General features: G+C 45.0%; 1 long non-coding RNA gene across 1 annotated transcript; it reads right to left on the reverse strand.

Annotated features, from left to right (window-relative positions):
- Positions 1-1,151: 1,151 nt before the first annotated feature.
- On the reverse strand, positions 1,152-14,141 carry LOC137525693 (uncharacterized). The gene is made up of 3 exons (XR_011022975.1): positions 13,674-14,141; positions 3,255-3,393; positions 1,152-1,240 (listed from the first exon to the last, which is right to left on the reverse strand). It is a non-coding gene; the product is annotated as an uncharacterized lncRNA (long non-coding RNA).
- Between the last annotated feature and the right edge of the window lie 3,230 nt (positions 14,142-17,371).

Below are 17,371 nucleotides of genomic sequence, written 5' to 3' on the forward strand. Positions count from 1 at the left end.
TTTTATTCTTTATAAAGATTCTTTATAAAAGGATTCTTTAAAAAGGATTTAAACAATGATGCTGGCCACCCTCCCTGCTCGCTACACAGTTTTTTGGCAGTTGGACAGAGCAACTGCCATGCACTAAGTACTTTTGAAAATAAATAAATCCCTGAGAATCCCCTATGAAGAGATGGACTAGTCCTAAACCTGTCGCTTTTGTTAGATTTCTACTACCTACTGTAAGTGACAGCAATATAGGAGAAAAGTAATTTATGGCTCATTTTACTCTGGAAAAAACGTACTTCTTATTTGTATATGTTTGTACATATTTTACATTTTACAATTTTTCGCCATAGTGCCCCTTTAAAGATTCTTGCTACGAGATAATTTTTCATCTCATCTAAAAATAACTTTTCGGCATTTAGCAATTGAAAAAGTACTAAAAAGAAGGTAAAAAAAATAATAGTAAACTTATTTGAGGGTTTCTTGCATGCAGGGAGCTTTACAGCAATCCTGAAGCAAATAAAAAAAAACAAAAACAAAAGATACCTATGCAGAGGGAATGCTCTGGGTCCTATAGAGCCTTCCCGTCCCTCTCACTATCCCCTCCTTCCAGCTCTGTCACGTCTGTTAGCAGTGTTTGACCAATGGGTCGAAGACTGCCCAGTGCCACTGCTGAAAGCTTCAGAAGTCTTTGGGAGCCCAAGTGCTCCGAAGAAGGGCAGCTCTATAATGCGCCTTCTTGAGCATGCTCTCTCACGCACTTGCACATGAATAGTATGAAGACGCCTGTCTTTGGAAGCACTTGGCTCCTGAAGATTTCCGAAGCCTCCCCCATTGGGAGATTTGAATGGCGATGACAGTGTTGGAACGAGGGGGCTGTGAGGGGAACAGTAAGGGTCTATAGGACCCAGAACCTTCCCTTTCCATAGTATCATTTTTTTCATATATTCGCTTCAGGATTACTTTAAAGGTTCTATATATGATTGGCAAGGCTTGAAAATAACTCTTTGGAGAAAACTCAGGAGAAAAGTGAATAGGATATGGACCAATATGTCTAGCAGTTAGCCACAATTTTTGAAGATATATTCCCTCTGGCCGCTAGAAGGTGCAGTTTTTTTAAACAGATGCAATTTTGGAATGAATAAACATTTAGCCTTTATTGTGTCTAAAAAGGGAAAGCAGCTGAAGCTCATGAACAGAAATCCCTTCTACTGCTGGGTCGTCCCATTTCCGGTTGCAAAGGGGTCTAATGTGTCTGCAAGAAAAAAAGAGTCAGATACAGCGAATAACATCTCTTCTAGTTCTATATAGCCAAAATCAAATTGAAATCAAGATAGAGATATAGCCACTGCTGAATATTTAATAATGTAGGTCTTCAGGTTGAGCAAGATATATTTCTCCCCATCCACATTTCATCTCAACATCCTCCCAATTTTAAGCTCCACTTGATATTTCTTGGCTCCAGCATTTGAAGAATGGCTCTTAAATTTTAAGTTCAAAATCCTAGAAGGGTCTGTAGTTTGCAAGCCTCAGTTTCCCAAATAACAGTGTATTCTCTCTTACAAATTCCCTCCCATTGGCGGTAGGGGAATTGTCTACTGGACTACCATGGTGGAAATGGGGCTTAGGTAAGGAGGAAAATGGAGGGGGAAAATGGAGGAAAACCATATTGTCTTTCTACTGCAAGGAAATAATCCCGATTCGCACACTTATGTCTAACAAACCCCACAAAAAGTGCTTTACCAGCCATTAGTGTTAAAAAACATATGTTTATTGATCAGAAATCAAGCAACTCCTTATTTAGGAACAGTTCTCCAACTTGGGCATCTGTGCATCAAATTAAGCCAAGCTCGTGCAAAAGCCTTTGAGTACAAGCCAATATTAAGGGGCACATAAGCACATTGTAGGCAGAAAGTTCAGCAAAATGTTGTAAGGAGCAAAGCATGCAAGACAAACCCAGCTGATTATTGATGCCATTGTTTGCAGAGATCAGATTACCCAAGCTGGCTTCTGTAGTGTCTACAGATTGGCGGGGGGGTGTAACTTCCACAAACACCATTCCACAGGTCCTCCAAGTATTGCCACTGCTAAGCGCCACAGCTGGCAACCATGTGTGGAACTCGGTACAGTTCCAAGACCCTCAGCTTGGGCAAAGTGAAGGCACAGCTGGCAGCAGGGATGGTGAAGACTGGCATGCAAGATGCCTACTCAAATATCATGGTGTGTGTCTCCTATATGATATATTTTACTGACATTTTTTTTATTGTAACAACCAACGATTTATACAGGAAAATCATGATGATTAACAACGTTGCCCAAACTTTCGCATCCCAATCCCACTGTATGCAGTACAGCTGCCATGGTGCTCAAACACTGAATTAACCACTTCAGGACCGCAAGCTTACAACTCCCTAGTAACTAGGCCATTTTTTTCAGTACAGGGCTGTGCATCTTGGTCAGGTTGCTGCACAGCCCTACAACTCACCACACAAATGAATTTTGCCTCCTTTTGTTGTCCTTAATAGGACACTCTGCCAGAGGTCTCTGATCGCTGCTGCAATCTTTTTTTTTATGAGAAAAGAGAGGGTTTTCCCTCCCTCCTTCATCCCTCTCCCTCCCTCCCCACTGTGCTGTCCTAATCGCCATAGGACGTCGATCGGAACTCATCTCTGCCTCTCATAGGCATCAGCCTATGAGAGGGCTTCATTCAATCCGGGGGACAGCCGATTGTCTGCCGCATAGCGCTGCTGGAGGGCGATCGCAGCGCTGTACAAAGGTAAACAAAGGGGAATTATTTCCCCTTTCTTTAGAAAACAGCCTGCTAGCCGCAATTATGGCTAGCAGGCTGTTCACGAAGCTCCGCTCTGTGAACCGGCAAGGAACGATCGCGCATCTGTTCACGCGTATGGCCCGTTTTACTATTTTTATTAAAAGTTACATTTTAGGTACTATAGTACCGTTGAGAAAGGGCTATTCAGGGTCTGGTCACAGTCCCAGTGTTTATCTGTATACAAGAAAAAGCAATAGCGCGGCACTCTCTATATCATCAAGGCATAAAGTGAGAAAGTAAACTAAAAAAAGCAATACTCTCCACTTGTGCTTGGTTTTTCCTGCCAAATCACTTTGGGAGGTGTGCTTACCTCCTTCACCATGGCTGCTTCACAGGCCAGTATATGCCTATGACCATGCTGTAATGTATTCTTCATTTTGGAAGTGATCCACTGCTAATAAACACTACAAGCAACGGACGGAAGGTGCACATGCTTTACCTCTTTACATGCAACAGTCCCAGTGTTTGTTGGTATAAGAAAAAGCCTGTAAATGGAACTACAAAGTTGCACATAGTGGACTGCACATGGATTAGGGGAATATCTGCACAGGGGTTTCCGCAATAAATAGAAGAGTAGCCTAGAGGTGCAAAACAGACAAATCCAGCATTAAGGACCAACAGGAAGTGTGCTATTATACTATTACTACTACTATGAGTACTATTATAAAACAGATAGACCAAAGGCCTAATGTTAGATTTTTTTTTTACTTTTTTTTAACTTTATAGAATCACACCAGTGTATGAAGATCACAGGTTTAACTATTGAAAACTGGTTGTAAACTGTGGGGGGATGCACCTTATAACTTTACTTAGGCCCTTTACTTGAACTTAAAGAGGAACTCCAGTGAAAATAATGTAATAAAGAAGTGCTTCATTTTTACAATAATTATGTATAAATGATTTAGTCAGTGTTTGCCCATTGTAAAATCTTTTATATCCCTGATTTACATTCTGACATTTATTACATGGTGACATTTTTACTGTTGGCAGGTGATGTAGCTGCTGCATGTTTTTTTTTTTTTTTTTTGGGCAGTTGAAAACAGCTGTAAACAGCTATTTCCCACAATGCAGCAAGGTTCACAGAAAGGAAACTGCCAAGAGTTCGTACTTTTCTTGTTTCTTGTGGGAAGGAATAGATTTCTCATGTAAAAGGGGGTATACGCTACTGAAGTTCAAATCTTGGTCGGAGTTTCTCTTTAAGGCATTTGACAGTTGTGGCCAGATGCTATTGGGGAGGAGCCTACCATAGACATAAATAAATAAATATTATAGTAAGCTTTTCTTCATACTGTATCTTGCAATCAGGAGATAATATGCTTTGTACCAAGGAAGCACAAAAGAATCAAAGATATCTAGTGTAGGTAATTGATGCAATTAAAAACCATTTAGTAATAAACCACAGTGATTGCTAACACATAACACAGTATGACCAATACACCGGCAGTAAAAATAAAATTTGTTTATACAGTGGTAATTGTTTCTGCTGCTTAATGAGTTACAGTGCCCTAAACAAATTGGTTTCTAATGTTTGCAAACCTATCCTCTCTCTTAATGAGGATGACATTCCTAGTGGCAGGAAACTGTAAGCTGGTGGCCAAGAGATCAATTGATGCAGCCTTGGAGAATTGCTGTTGTTGAAAAGATAAACATTTATATGAAAAAGAGCTTCTCACTCAATGAAAGGAATGTTGTTTATCACCACTGAAAGCCCATAAGAGAGCTGGTACCTAGGTTTAACTTGAATGCAATAAACATAATGTGTGATTATCAAAGTGATGCACTCCATCATCGTACATCTCTACTAGTGTTGGGCGAACATCTAGATGTTCGGGTTCGGGCCGAACAGGCCGAACATGGCCGCGATGTTCGGGTGTTCGACCCGAACTCCGAACATAATGGAAGTCAATGGGGACCCGAACTTTTGTGGTTTGTAAAGCCTCCTTACATGCTACATACCCCAAATTTACAGGGTATGTGCACCTTGGGAGTGGGTACAAGAGGAAAAAAAATTTAGCAAAAAGAGCTTATAGTTTTTGAGAAAATCGATTTTAAAGTTTCAAAGGGAAAACTGTCTTTTAAATGCGGGAAATGTCTGTTTTCTTTGCACAGGTAACATGCTTTTTGTCGGCATGCAGTCATAAATGTAATACATATAAGAGGTTCCAGGAAAAGGGACCGGTAATGCTAACCCAGCAGCAGCACACGTGATGGAACAGGAGGAGGGTGGCGCAGGAGGAGAAGGCCACGCTTTGAGACACAACAACCCAGGCCTTGCATGAGGACAAGAAGCGTGCGGATAGCATGCTTTGTACCACCATGCAGTCATAAATGTAATAAAGATAAGTGGTTCAATAAACAGGGACCACGCGGCAACGCTAACCCAGCAGCAGCACACGTGATGGAACAGGAGGAGGCGCAGGAGGAGAAGGCCACGCTTTGTGAGACACAACAACCCAGGCCTTGCATGAGGACAAAAAGCGTGCGGATAGCATGCTTTGTACCGCCATGTAGTCATAAATGTAATAAAGATAAGAGGTTCAATAAACAGGGACCACGCGGCAACGCTAACCCAGCAGCAGCAGCAGCAGCAGCACACGTGATGGAACAGGAGGAGGCGCAGGAGGAGAAGGCCACGCTTTGTGAGACACAACAACCCAGGCCTTGCATGAGGACAAAAAGCGTGCGGATAGCATGCTTTGTACCGCCATGTAGTCATAAATGTAATAAAGATAAGAGGTTCAATAAACAGGGACCACGCGGCAACGGTAACCCAGCAGCAGCAGCAGCAGCAGCAGCACACGTGATGGAACAGGAGGAGGCGCAGGAGGAGAAGGCCACGCTTTGTGAGACACAACAACCCAGGCCTTGCATGAGGACAAAAAGCGTGCGGATAGCATGCTTTGTACCGCCATGTAGTCATAAATGTAATAAAGATAAGAGGTTCCATAAACAGGGACCACGCGGCAACGGTAACCCAGCAGCAGCAGCAGCAGCAGCAGCACACGTGATGGAACAGGAGGAGGCGCAGGAGGAGAAGGCCACGCTTTGTGAGACACAACAACCCAGGCCTTGCATGAGGACAAAAAGCATGCGGATAGCATGCTTTGTACCGCCATGTAGTCATAAATGTAATAAAGATAAGAGGTTCCATAAACAGGGACCGGCAACGGTAACCCAGCAGCAGCAGCAGCAGCAGCAGCAGCACACGTGATGGAACAGGAGGAGGCGCAGGAGGAGAAGGCCACGCTTTGTGAGACACAACAACCCAGGCCTTGCATGAGGACAAAAAGCGTGCGGATATAGCAGCAATGCTTTTTGCCGCCATGCAGTCATAAATGTAATACAGATGAGAGGTTCAATAAACAGGGACCGGAAACGCTAAACCATCCCAGATGTTCATCGGTCATGTTACTTGGTTGGGGTCCAGGAGTGTTGCGTAGTCGTTTCCAATCCAGGATTGATTCATTTTAATTTGAGTCAGACGGTCTGCATTTTCTGTGGAGAGGCGGATACGCCGATCTGTGATGATGCCTCCGGCAGCACTGAAACAGCGTTCCGACATAACGCTGGCTGCCGGGCAAGCCAGCACCTCTATTGCGTACATTGCCAGTTCGTGCCAGGTGTCTAGCTTCATGCCCGGTTTCAGGTCCAGCGGTGCCAGCCACAAATCCGTCTGTTCCTTTATTCCCCTCCAAATTTCCTCCCCTGTGTGCTGCTTATCCCCAAGGCAGATCAGCTTCAGCAACGCTTGCTGACGCATGCCAACAGCTGTGCTGCACTGCTTCCACGATCCTACTGCTGCTGGTGCTGGGTTAGCATTTCCGGATGAGGTACAGCTTTGAGATGCGTTGGAGGAGAAGGAGTCAGAGAGGTAGGTGCTGCTGTTGTTATCCAGCTGTTTGCGGCGTGGGCAACACCCGCGCCGTAGCAGGTGAGGAATCGCTGCCAGGCTCCACAAGGTTCACCCAGTGCGCGGTAAGGGAGATGTATCGACCCTGGCCGAACGCACTCGTCCAGGTGTCAGTGGTGAGGTGAACCTTGCAGGCAACGGCATTCTTCAAGCTTCGGGTTATTTAGCTGACCACGTGCTCATGCAACTCAGGCACTGCAGAGCGCGCAAAGTGGTAGCGGCTGGGAACAACGTAACGTGGGATGGCCACTGACATCATGCCCTTGAAGCTGTTTGTCTCCACCACTCGATATGGCAGCATTTCGCAGGCCAGAAGCTTGGCTATGCTGGCTGGCTGTTACTGCCACGGCCCGGGGGTCATTTGCTGGCAATTTCCTCTTGTGCTCAAACATCTCAGAGACAGACAACTCAACCGTAGCGCTGCACACCGAAGGGCTGTTGGTTGTTGTGTTTGATGAACACTGGGAGACCTCAAGAGCACTAGTCCGGAAAGTGACAGTGTCAGCATCGTCTGATGTTTGTGAATGTTGTGAACCACGCAATGGCTGGGCTACTGCTGCTGCTGAGGCGGGTCTGGTGGTGAGTCTGGTGAACCCAAGGGAGGCAGTGTTGCTGGTGGTACCCTGTCCTGCCGCGTTTGCCCACAGAGTGGGATGTTTGGATAGAATGTGGCGGCTCATGCTGGTGGTGGAGAGGTTGTTAATACTTTTCCCCCTGCTCAGGCGGGTCTTGCACACCTTGCAAATCGCCATGGTAACATCCTCAGTGCAGTCTTCAAAGAAAGCCCAGACTTTAACTGGCTGAGGACTCGGACCTCGTGCGTGATGTGCTGGTGCTGCTTAACCCACTGCTGGACGCTTGAGAGGTCATCCAAGTAATTATCTGGTCCTGTTCTTTTGGATCTGTGAGGGTTGTTGTCCTGGACAACATGGGCAGTATTGAGTGGGTTTTCTTGGGTGCTCCCCTGTGGCCTGTACGTGAACCGTCAGGGGAAACACCTCTTCCCTTGCCCCTCCCTCTTTCACCGGATTTCTTCCTCATTTCACTTATCCTTAAAGTACACGCTGACTGGCAGCAGTACAGTGGCAGTACAGAAATGCTATACAGTGGTGGGTGAGCGGTGTACCACTATTGTCAGCAGTGACACAGAGCACAATGCTATACAGTGGCGGGTGAGCGGTGTACTACTGTTCCCAGCAGACACAGAGTGGAAGTAAACACAATGCTATATAGTGTGGCTGAGCCGTGTACACAGAGTGGCATTAAACACAATGCTATATAGTCTGCTATATAGTCACCCCGAACAGGGTGATGTTCTGCAGAACCCGAACAGTGGCAAACACTGTTCGCCCAACACTACTGGGAGGGAACGCAGATTTTAGTACCTAAACACACGATACAACATGTTTTCCGGGGTCGGACTCTGAGGCACATACAGATGGTCCCGATCATCATCCTCATCATACAACTCTTCTCCTGAGTCTGACCCACCCACCACCTCTGCCACCCCAACATCCCCAGACACAGACCCCTCATCGTCCTCAACATTAACTTGGGATGCTGGCCTGAGCCAGACCTCCTCCTCCACATCAGGCCCCATCATCTCCTCAATGGCAGCCCTCATTAATCGCTCTGGCGACGGACTGATGGACACAACGTTCTCCTCCGGGGAGGGCTGCTGCTGACCACTGGCTGCTGGGGTGGATGTTATAGCTTGCGTGGGGCGTTGGCTGTTGCTGTTGTTGGGAGTGCTGCTCACAGCGGAGGTCTCTGGGGAACTCATGTTGAGCTCATATAGTGGTTGACGGTGAGTGGAGTATTACTGATCCCAGCAATATACACACTGACTGGCAGAGTACGCAATGCTATATAGTGTGGCTGAGCGGTGTACACAGAGTGGCAGTAAACACAATGCTATATAGTCTGGCTGAGCGAGCGGTGTACTACTGTTCCCAGCAGAATCAGAGTGGCAGTAAACAATGGTATATAGTCTGGCTGAGCGGTGTACACAGAGTGTCAGTAAACAATGGTATATAGTCTGGCTGAGCGAGCGGTGTACTACTGTTCCCAGCAGAATCAGAGTGGCAGTAAACAATGGTATATAGTCTGGCTGAGCGGTGTACACAGAGTGTCAGTAAACAATGGTATATAGTCTGGCTGAGCGGTGTACACACAATGCTATATAGTCTGCTATATAGTGTCAGTAAACAATGGTATATAGTCTGGCTGAGCGAGCGGTGTACTACTGTTCCCAGCAGAATCAGAGTGGCAGTAAACAATGGTATATAGTCTGGCTGAGCGGTGTACACAGAGTGTCAGTAAACAATGGTATATAGTCTGGCTGAGCGAGCAGTGTACTACTGTTCCCAGCAGAATCAGAGTGGCAGTAAACAATGGTATATAGTCTGGCTGAGCGGTGTACACAGAGTGTCAGTAAACAATGGTATATAGTCTGGCTGAGCGAGCGGTGTACTACTGTTCCCAGCAGAATCAGAGTGGCAGTAAACAATGGTATATAGTCTGGCTGAGCGGTGTACACAGAGTGTCAGTAAACAATGGTATATAGTCTGGCTGAGCGGTGTACACACAATGCTATATAGTCTGCTATATAGTGTCAGTAAACAATGGTATATAGTCTGGCTGAGCGAGCGGTGTACTACTGTTCCCAGCAGAATCAGAGTGGCAGTAAACAATGGTATATAGTCTGGCTGAGCGGTGTACACAGAGTTTCAGTAAACAATGGTATATAGTCTGGCTGAGCGGTGTACACAGAGTGTCAGTAAACAATGGTATATAGTCTGGCTGAGCGGTGTACACAGAGTGGCAGTAAACACAATGCTATATAGTCTGGCTGAGCGAGCGGTGTACTACTGTTCCCAGCAGAATCAGAGTGGCAGTAAACAATGGTATATAGTCTGGCTGAGCGGTGTACACAGAGTGTCAGTAAACAATGGTATATAGTCTGGCTGAGCGGTGTACACAGAGTGTCAGTAAACAATGGTATATAGTCTGGCTGAGCGGTGTACACAGAGTGGCAGTAAACACAATGCTATATACTCTGGCTGAGCGAGCGGTGTACTACTGTTCCCAGCAGACACAGAACAGTGAACAGAATGCTATATAGTGTGGCTGAGCGAGCGGTGTACCACTATTCCCAGCAGACACAGAACAGTGAACAGAATGCTATATAGTGTGGCTGAGCGGGCGGTGTACCACTATTCCCAGCAGACACAGAACAGTGAACAGAATGCTATATAGTGTGGATGAGCGAGCGGTGTACCACTATTCCCAGCAGACACAGAACAGTAAACAGAATGCTATATAGTGTGGCTGAGCGAGCGGTGTACCACTATTCCCAGCAGACACAGAACAGTGAACAGAATGCTATATAGTGTGGCTGAGCGAGCGGTGTACCACTATTCCCAGCAGACACAGAACAGTGCACAGAATGCTATATAGTGTGGCTGAGCGAGCGGTGTACCACTATTCCCAGCAGACACAGAACAGTAAACAGAATGCTATATAGTGTGGCTGAGCGAGCGGTGTACCACTATTCCAAGCAGACACAGAACAGTGAACAGAATGCTATATAGTGTGGCTGAGCGAGCGGTGTACCACTATTCCCAGCAGACACAGAGTGGCAGTAAACAGAATGCTATATAGTGTGGCTGAGCGAGGTACACAGAGTGGCAGTAAACAGAATGCTATATAGTGTGGCTGAGCAAGCGGTGTACTACTATTCCCAGCAGACACAGAGTGGCAGTAAACAGAATGCTATATAGTGTGGCTGAGCGAGGTACACAGAGTGGCAGTAAACAGAATGCTATATAGTGTGGCTGAGCAAGCGGTGTACTACTGTTCCCAGCAGTGACACAATGACAGGGGGGACCCTGGCTAGCGTGGCTGGAGCGCGAACTACCCTGCCTGCCTACCCAAAGCTAAACCCACAGACAAATGGCGGAGATATGACGTGGTTCGGGTATTTATTTACCCGAACCACGTGACCGTTCGGCCAATCAGAGCGCGTTCGGGTCCGAACCACGTGACCCGTTCGGCCAATCACAGCGCTAGCCGAACGTTCGGGGAACGTTCGGCCATGCGCTCTTAGTTCGGCCATATGGCCGAACGGTTTGGCCGAGCACCGTCAGGTGTTCGGCCGAACTCGAACATCACCCGAACAGGGTGATGTTCTGCAGAACCCGAACAGTGGCGAACACTGTTCGCCCAACACTAATCTCTACATAAGATCACAAAAAGGGGCAACATATTCATTATAGCTAAGACAAACCTAAAGCCTCTATAACAAAGTCCCGAGGTTTTTGCAGCAATACCTATAATACTGTTAAAGGATAAATAAGGACACTTGGTATATGTATCCTTTTGAAACACACAAAAAGTCATCTGAACTATCCTAAAAATCTCCCAACTGAGTTGGATGATGGTATTTGTTGCTGCTTGAGTCACATTTAGTCTTTCATCTTATAGTCAGCAGATGGACAGTGAGTATAAAGGGAAAATGTTTCCATGATAGTGCATAAGGGCCTATTTCCCATAAAGATGAATCTGCAGTGTTTCCTCACTTGCAAGTTGCACAGAGGACCGTCCACTGCCTATCTATCTAGTGGCTTGCCAGCCAGATCACACTCTGGTGCAAATCTGTATGGTATGCTGCAGAATTCTGCAGCACGCAGCAAATCACCATAACCATGCATGGCATGGCTTAGTGATTTGGGTTGTGGCTATGCATCAGAACAGGAGCTGTGGCCAAATCAGAAATGGCCAAGTGGAAATAAGCCATAAGACTTGTATACATGAGATCCCCGCACATCGATTTGCCCAATAGGCTGTCTGTCACTTGACAGGCAGCCTATTGGGCCAAAGTGCGAGGATCTCATCCTACAAAGTGAATTAACCCCCAAGTCAGCTAGCTAATTGTACAAGCAAGGGAAATTGCTGATGTTGCTGAAACCCAAGAGAAGCTGAAGACATGTCTGACACTTCAGCTGCCCGGAGGATCAACTGTGTACACATCACCATGGCAACGGGGACATCAGCCCTACTGTCCCAATTTAAACATATTGTATTGCTCTCAAAGAATTACATTTTAAAATATGTGGGGTTTATGGCTCTCTCAGCCAAAAAAGTTCCTAACCCCTGTTGTATTCTGTATCCGTCACTGGTCAAAATATAGAGATACTTATTATGCTTTTGAAAAAGTAAGAATAGGCAGACTCAAACAGGGAGATCACTGTGATGCTTCAGGCAAGGTGAGTATAAAAAAACAAAACAAAAAAAAAGTACCGTATTAGAATGAAGCCTGATCACAAGAAAAACCTCCCAAGAAAAATACAAGTAGCATCAACCTTACTGAGGCCTCTTGCGATTTTGACGCGATTTAAGCCCTTATGTACACTGCAAATCACAAATCTTATTTGCGATACCGATTTTCCCTGGATGCTATCAACACAAGAAGAAAAATGCAGAAAAAAAGCAGCATGCAGGACCGATTAATAATCGGAATCGATTAAAAATCGGAAACACATGTAAAATCAGGTCAAAGTCAAAAATTGGAATTGCATTGCCTTACATGCAATTCAGATTTGCGATTTTTAATTGGTACTGCATGCTGCATTTATTCTGCTTTTTTTGTTCTTGTGTTGATAGCATCCAGGGAAAATCGGAATCGCAAATCAGAATTGGAAATCGGATTGCGATTTTCAGTGTGCAAGAGGCCTGAACATAACTTAATTAAAGGGGCACTATGGTGAAAAATTGTAAAATTTAAAATATGTGCAAACATAGACAAATAAGAAGTACTTGTCCTATGTTGCGGTCACTTACAGTAAATACAACAATATGCTGCGCCACCTATATAATGATTGCACAAACCCAATGTCCACAATCGATTATCAGCAATGTCCTGTTCTAGTGCGCTATGGTCAGTCCACTTGAATCTGTACAACACCACACCAATAATCCACTGCGTTCTCCCAGGACCCTGGAAAGATAGCTTTACATAGCGTAATACTGTTTCATCTCTCAGAGGGCAAACTTCACCAAAACTTCCGTGCAGGTGACAAGCGGTGCAATACTGTGTTCCCACCACCTCATCAAACAAGAGGCTCACCAGATCCAAACCACCTATCTGCAGGTGGCAATAACGCTCACATTGTGTGTCTCACCCCGCTCATCAGTGATCCACACTCAGCATCAACTTTTAATATTAGGCCTTTTTAATAAAACAAATTAAAAAAGAAACTTTAAAGATGGATGGTGTGCTACAGCGGTGGATCTCCCTTGCTTAGCGTCCAACACTCCGTATAGTATCGCTCCTAGCCGTGTGTACCCACCTAGGTCCTTCCGCGTTCCACCTCCACTCCGTGACATGCGTCAGGCGTACTGGCTCTGCCCTACGCATTTCGTCATCAAGACTCATCAGGGGCTCGCGTTGCCAGTATGCCAGCCGGTAATGAGCATCTCCCTTCGTGACGTCCTATCCTAACTCCGCCCATGGACCCTCCGCTGTCGCATACCACTTACATTTCCACTATCCCCCCGTGCATTAGTTGAATAATAATTTATACAGTGCATTCGCTGAATAATAATGTATCAATAATTAGCATACTCTCTACCCATCTCTACCTATATAAATTACATTTCATAGAAGTTACCAACTAACACATAATATACATATTTACACATCAAAGCTTACACGTAGTGCACGGTTTGCTGCCATCTAGTGTCCAAATATCATACCACCCTTCCAAACCCATCTATACATAACCCCAGCATCCTACAATAGATATTACCTTAATCAATATTTATATATTTACGTATTTACCTCTGACCCTTCAGTCATTAGCTATAAAACAATTTAAATCAAATTCAATATTCAATCCCGTGGGTGTAAATGTTCCCAATTTATGAATCCATTTCCATGTCACTTACAGTAGTTAGTAGACATCTGACAGAAGCGACAGGTTTTGGCCTAGTCCATCACTTCATAGGGCATTCTCTGCAAGGCTTTTATACTTTATAAAGATATCCCCTAAGGCCCAGTGCACACCAAAAACCTCTAGCAGATCCACAAATGCTAGAGGTTTTTAAAGCAGATTTCAGAGCAATTCTAGGCATGTTGCCTAGCATTTTTTGGAGAGTTTTTGTGTAGCAGATTACAAATATTGTTACAGTAAAGCTGTTACTGAACAGCTTCTGTAACAAAAATGCCTGAAAAACCGCTCTGATCTTGCGTTTTTCAGAGGTTTTCCACTTTCCTGAACTGGAACATTGAGGCAGAAATGCCTCAGAAATCTAAACAATGCTGCAGCCCCTGAGTTTGCGGTTGTGGAAAAAACAACCCGCTCTGGTGTGCACCATCCCTAAAAAGGATTTATACAAAGATGCTGGCCAGCTTCCCTGCTTGCTACACAGTCTTTTTGGCAGTTGGACAGAGCAACTGCCATTCACTAAGTGCTTTTGAAAATAAATAAATCCCTGATAAGCCCCCCATGAAGAGATATACTAGTCTAAAACCTGTCACTTCTGTCAGATTTATACTATCCACTGTAAGTAACAGCAACATAGGAGAAAAGTAATTTGTGGCTCATTTTACTGGCGAAAAATTATAAAATTTAAAATATGTGCAAACATAAACAAATAAGACGTATAGTTTTTCCATAGTGCCCCTTTATAAAATCATCCTGAATGATGAATTACATTCTTACATATGTCATTGCAGTGCCTCTTTAAAAATCTGTTTGAAAGCTTCCCATTTACTTTCAGGGTAATTTCCCTACAATTTACTATCCCAGTCTACCAGACTTAGTGAGTCATGGAACTTTTTAACTACTTCACCCCAAGGAGGTTTTTACCCTAATGCTGGGGATACACGGTACATTTCTGTACCGTGTATCGACCAGCTGATCCGGCCAGCTGATAATATTCAGCTGGCCCGATCAAGCCGCTCGACCCTCGCCCACTTGATCGGTAATCGATCCGCGCGGACGAGCGGGGACGCGACTGGGGTCGATCTGGCGGCTAAACGAGCCGCCGGTCGACCCGTCTATTCCCAGCATTACGGACAAGAGCGATTTTCACCTTTCAGTGCTCATCCCTTTCATTTGCCAATAGCTTAATCACTACTAATCACAATGAAATGATCTATATCTTGTTTTTTTCACCACCAATTAGTTTTTTTGGGGGTTGCTATTTGTTTTCAGTAATTACTTTGTTTTCTATTTTAAAGGGAAAAACAAGGAAAAAATGAAAAAATACACTATTTCTCCAATGTCATCCCCTATAGTTTTAATATAAACACTGCTACTGTACATAAAACCCACACATTTTATCTGCCTATTTGTCCTGGTTATCACAAGGTTTGAATTATGTCCCTAGTACAAAGTATGGTGACAATATATTATTTGGAAATAAAGGTGTATTTTTTCTACGTTGTGTTTTTTATTTTCTCATTGCACACTACCAATGGTTACAAGCCCTTATTAGCAAATGCAGCTGTAATACACCCTCATGGCATACATATTTAAAAAGCTTAGTCCCTAAGTGAAATCTATATCACCACCCTTAACACTAATGACAAATACATTGGAACTCACCATTGCAGGTCTAGCAGGATGGAGTCAGACGCCAAGCAAGCCAGTGGTCAGAAGATGGGTTGGTCTGCAGAGTAAAGTCTTGTGGCTAACACTATCGCCTTGCAGTAGAAAGTCCAAGCGAAAAACTATTTGGTTGTAGATGTCTTGGGTTTCCTCCAATCTTCAGGGTTTCCTTACACACTATAAAAAAGCTGTGGTAGGTTAAATGTAGACTAGTGGTAGCTGTGAGCTCCTTTGAGGGACATTAGGTGGCAAATGTAAGTAGAGAGGAGAAAATAAAGTCAAGTGAAAATGTAGGGTTATTTAAAAAAATAATAATAATATAAAAATGATGTCTAATAACTGCTGAGGGTATGATAAGCCTCAAAGCAGTCGGCAACACAGAGTCCTGTCAGTGAGGAGCACTTTGGGCAGTGGTATCTGCTGTCACTCCGCATCTTGTTCTTAGTGCACACCCTTTTCTGTGGCTTCTGCTTGATTTCATTTGGGGGTATCAGGGCTGGAAAATGTCTTCCACTTAGTCGAACGGTGTCATCTATCTGCACTGGGGTGACGACAGTGGCGTACCTAGGGCATTTAACCCTCGGTGCTGGGTATTAAATGACACCCCATCCCCACCCAAAAAAAGGAAGGAGTGTGGCATGCTAAGCGGCGGGTAATGCTAGGTATAGGTACCCCCAGTATAGGCATCCTGGAATAGCTGCCCCCAGTATAGGTATTGTAGCATAGCCACAATGTGCAGTGTTTCCCTACAAATACACATGATGCAGCAGTGTTTTGCCAAAATATATACAATGTGCCAGCGATTAGATAGCCGATAACTCCACTTTAGCATAGGTAGCCCGATGACCCCCCTCCCCCATTTATAGTATAGGTAGCTAGATAAACCCCTATTTAGGTTAGGTAACCAACATGATCCTCAATTACAGTATATATAGCCAGATCTCCCATTAGTATATAGCCAGATCCCTCATCAGTGTATATAGTCAGATCCCCCTGTATATAGCCAGTGTATATAGTCAGATCTCCCTGTATATAGCCATTGTGTACAGCCAGTTCAGGAAGAGAGAGTGGAGAGACAGAGAGAGAGAGAGAGAGAGAGAGAGAGAGAGAGAGAGAGGAGAAAGAGAAAGTGGAGAGACAGAGAGAGAGACAGGAGGAAGAGAGAACAGAGAAACAGAGAGAGAGGCAGGCAGGGCCGGATTTGTACTTTCCAGCGCCCTAGGCCGGCTGTCACCAACCGCCCCCCCCTTTCCCCATTCTGTCCAATTCAGGCTAGTTTAAAAGGGCCCTCCTCTGTTTTGCTGCTTTGCCCGGTTCAACAAAGAAGCAGTGCATGCTCTATCCACTCCATGTAATTTTACGCTCCTGTCTGCATGCACAGCAGGCGATAGTGTTCTGGGCTTGCATACTTCAGAAATGATGCTCATGTATGAGCAGCACTTGTCAAGTACGCATACCCATAACACTCCCTTGGCTCCTGTGCACATGCATACAGGAGTGCAAAATTACAGGGAGCCCCAGTGGACAGCGCTGCTTCTTTGTCCTCTGTGCTCCTTGCTGCCGTCAGAGCCACGAATAGGGGACAGTGCAGCACAATGCAGAGAAGCCCATCCAAAACAGAAGACAGGTAAGTAGAAGGATCCAACACTACACACACACTGGCATATATGCAGGGCCGGTTTAAGCAACAATGGGGCCCCAGGGCAAAATAAACCTGGGGGGCCCCCCCAACAGATACCCCGGAGCAAAAATTGGCATTAAGGGACCTTTTTTGCAGCTGGTATAGTCAGGGTTTGAAGCCCCAATCGGTCGGAGCTCCACTTTCTGGCTACCCCAGCCTGCATGGGGGACAAGGGGTTAAAAAGTTTCAGGAGGGGGGACCCCACATAATTAAAAAAATTTTTTTTACCACACTCTAAACATAAAAAAAAAATTGGGAAAATAGGAAAGAAAATGCCAGGGATCTTCATACAGCCATATTGCGGCTGTATAGCGATCCCTGGCCAAAGCGCTGCGGCTGCGTATGGACCC

Source organism: Hyperolius riggenbachi, chromosome 7 (assembly GCF_040937935.1).
Source record: "Hyperolius riggenbachi isolate aHypRig1 chromosome 7, aHypRig1.pri, whole genome shotgun sequence".
NCBI lineage: Eukaryota > Metazoa > Chordata > Amphibia > Anura > Hyperoliidae > Hyperolius > Hyperolius riggenbachi.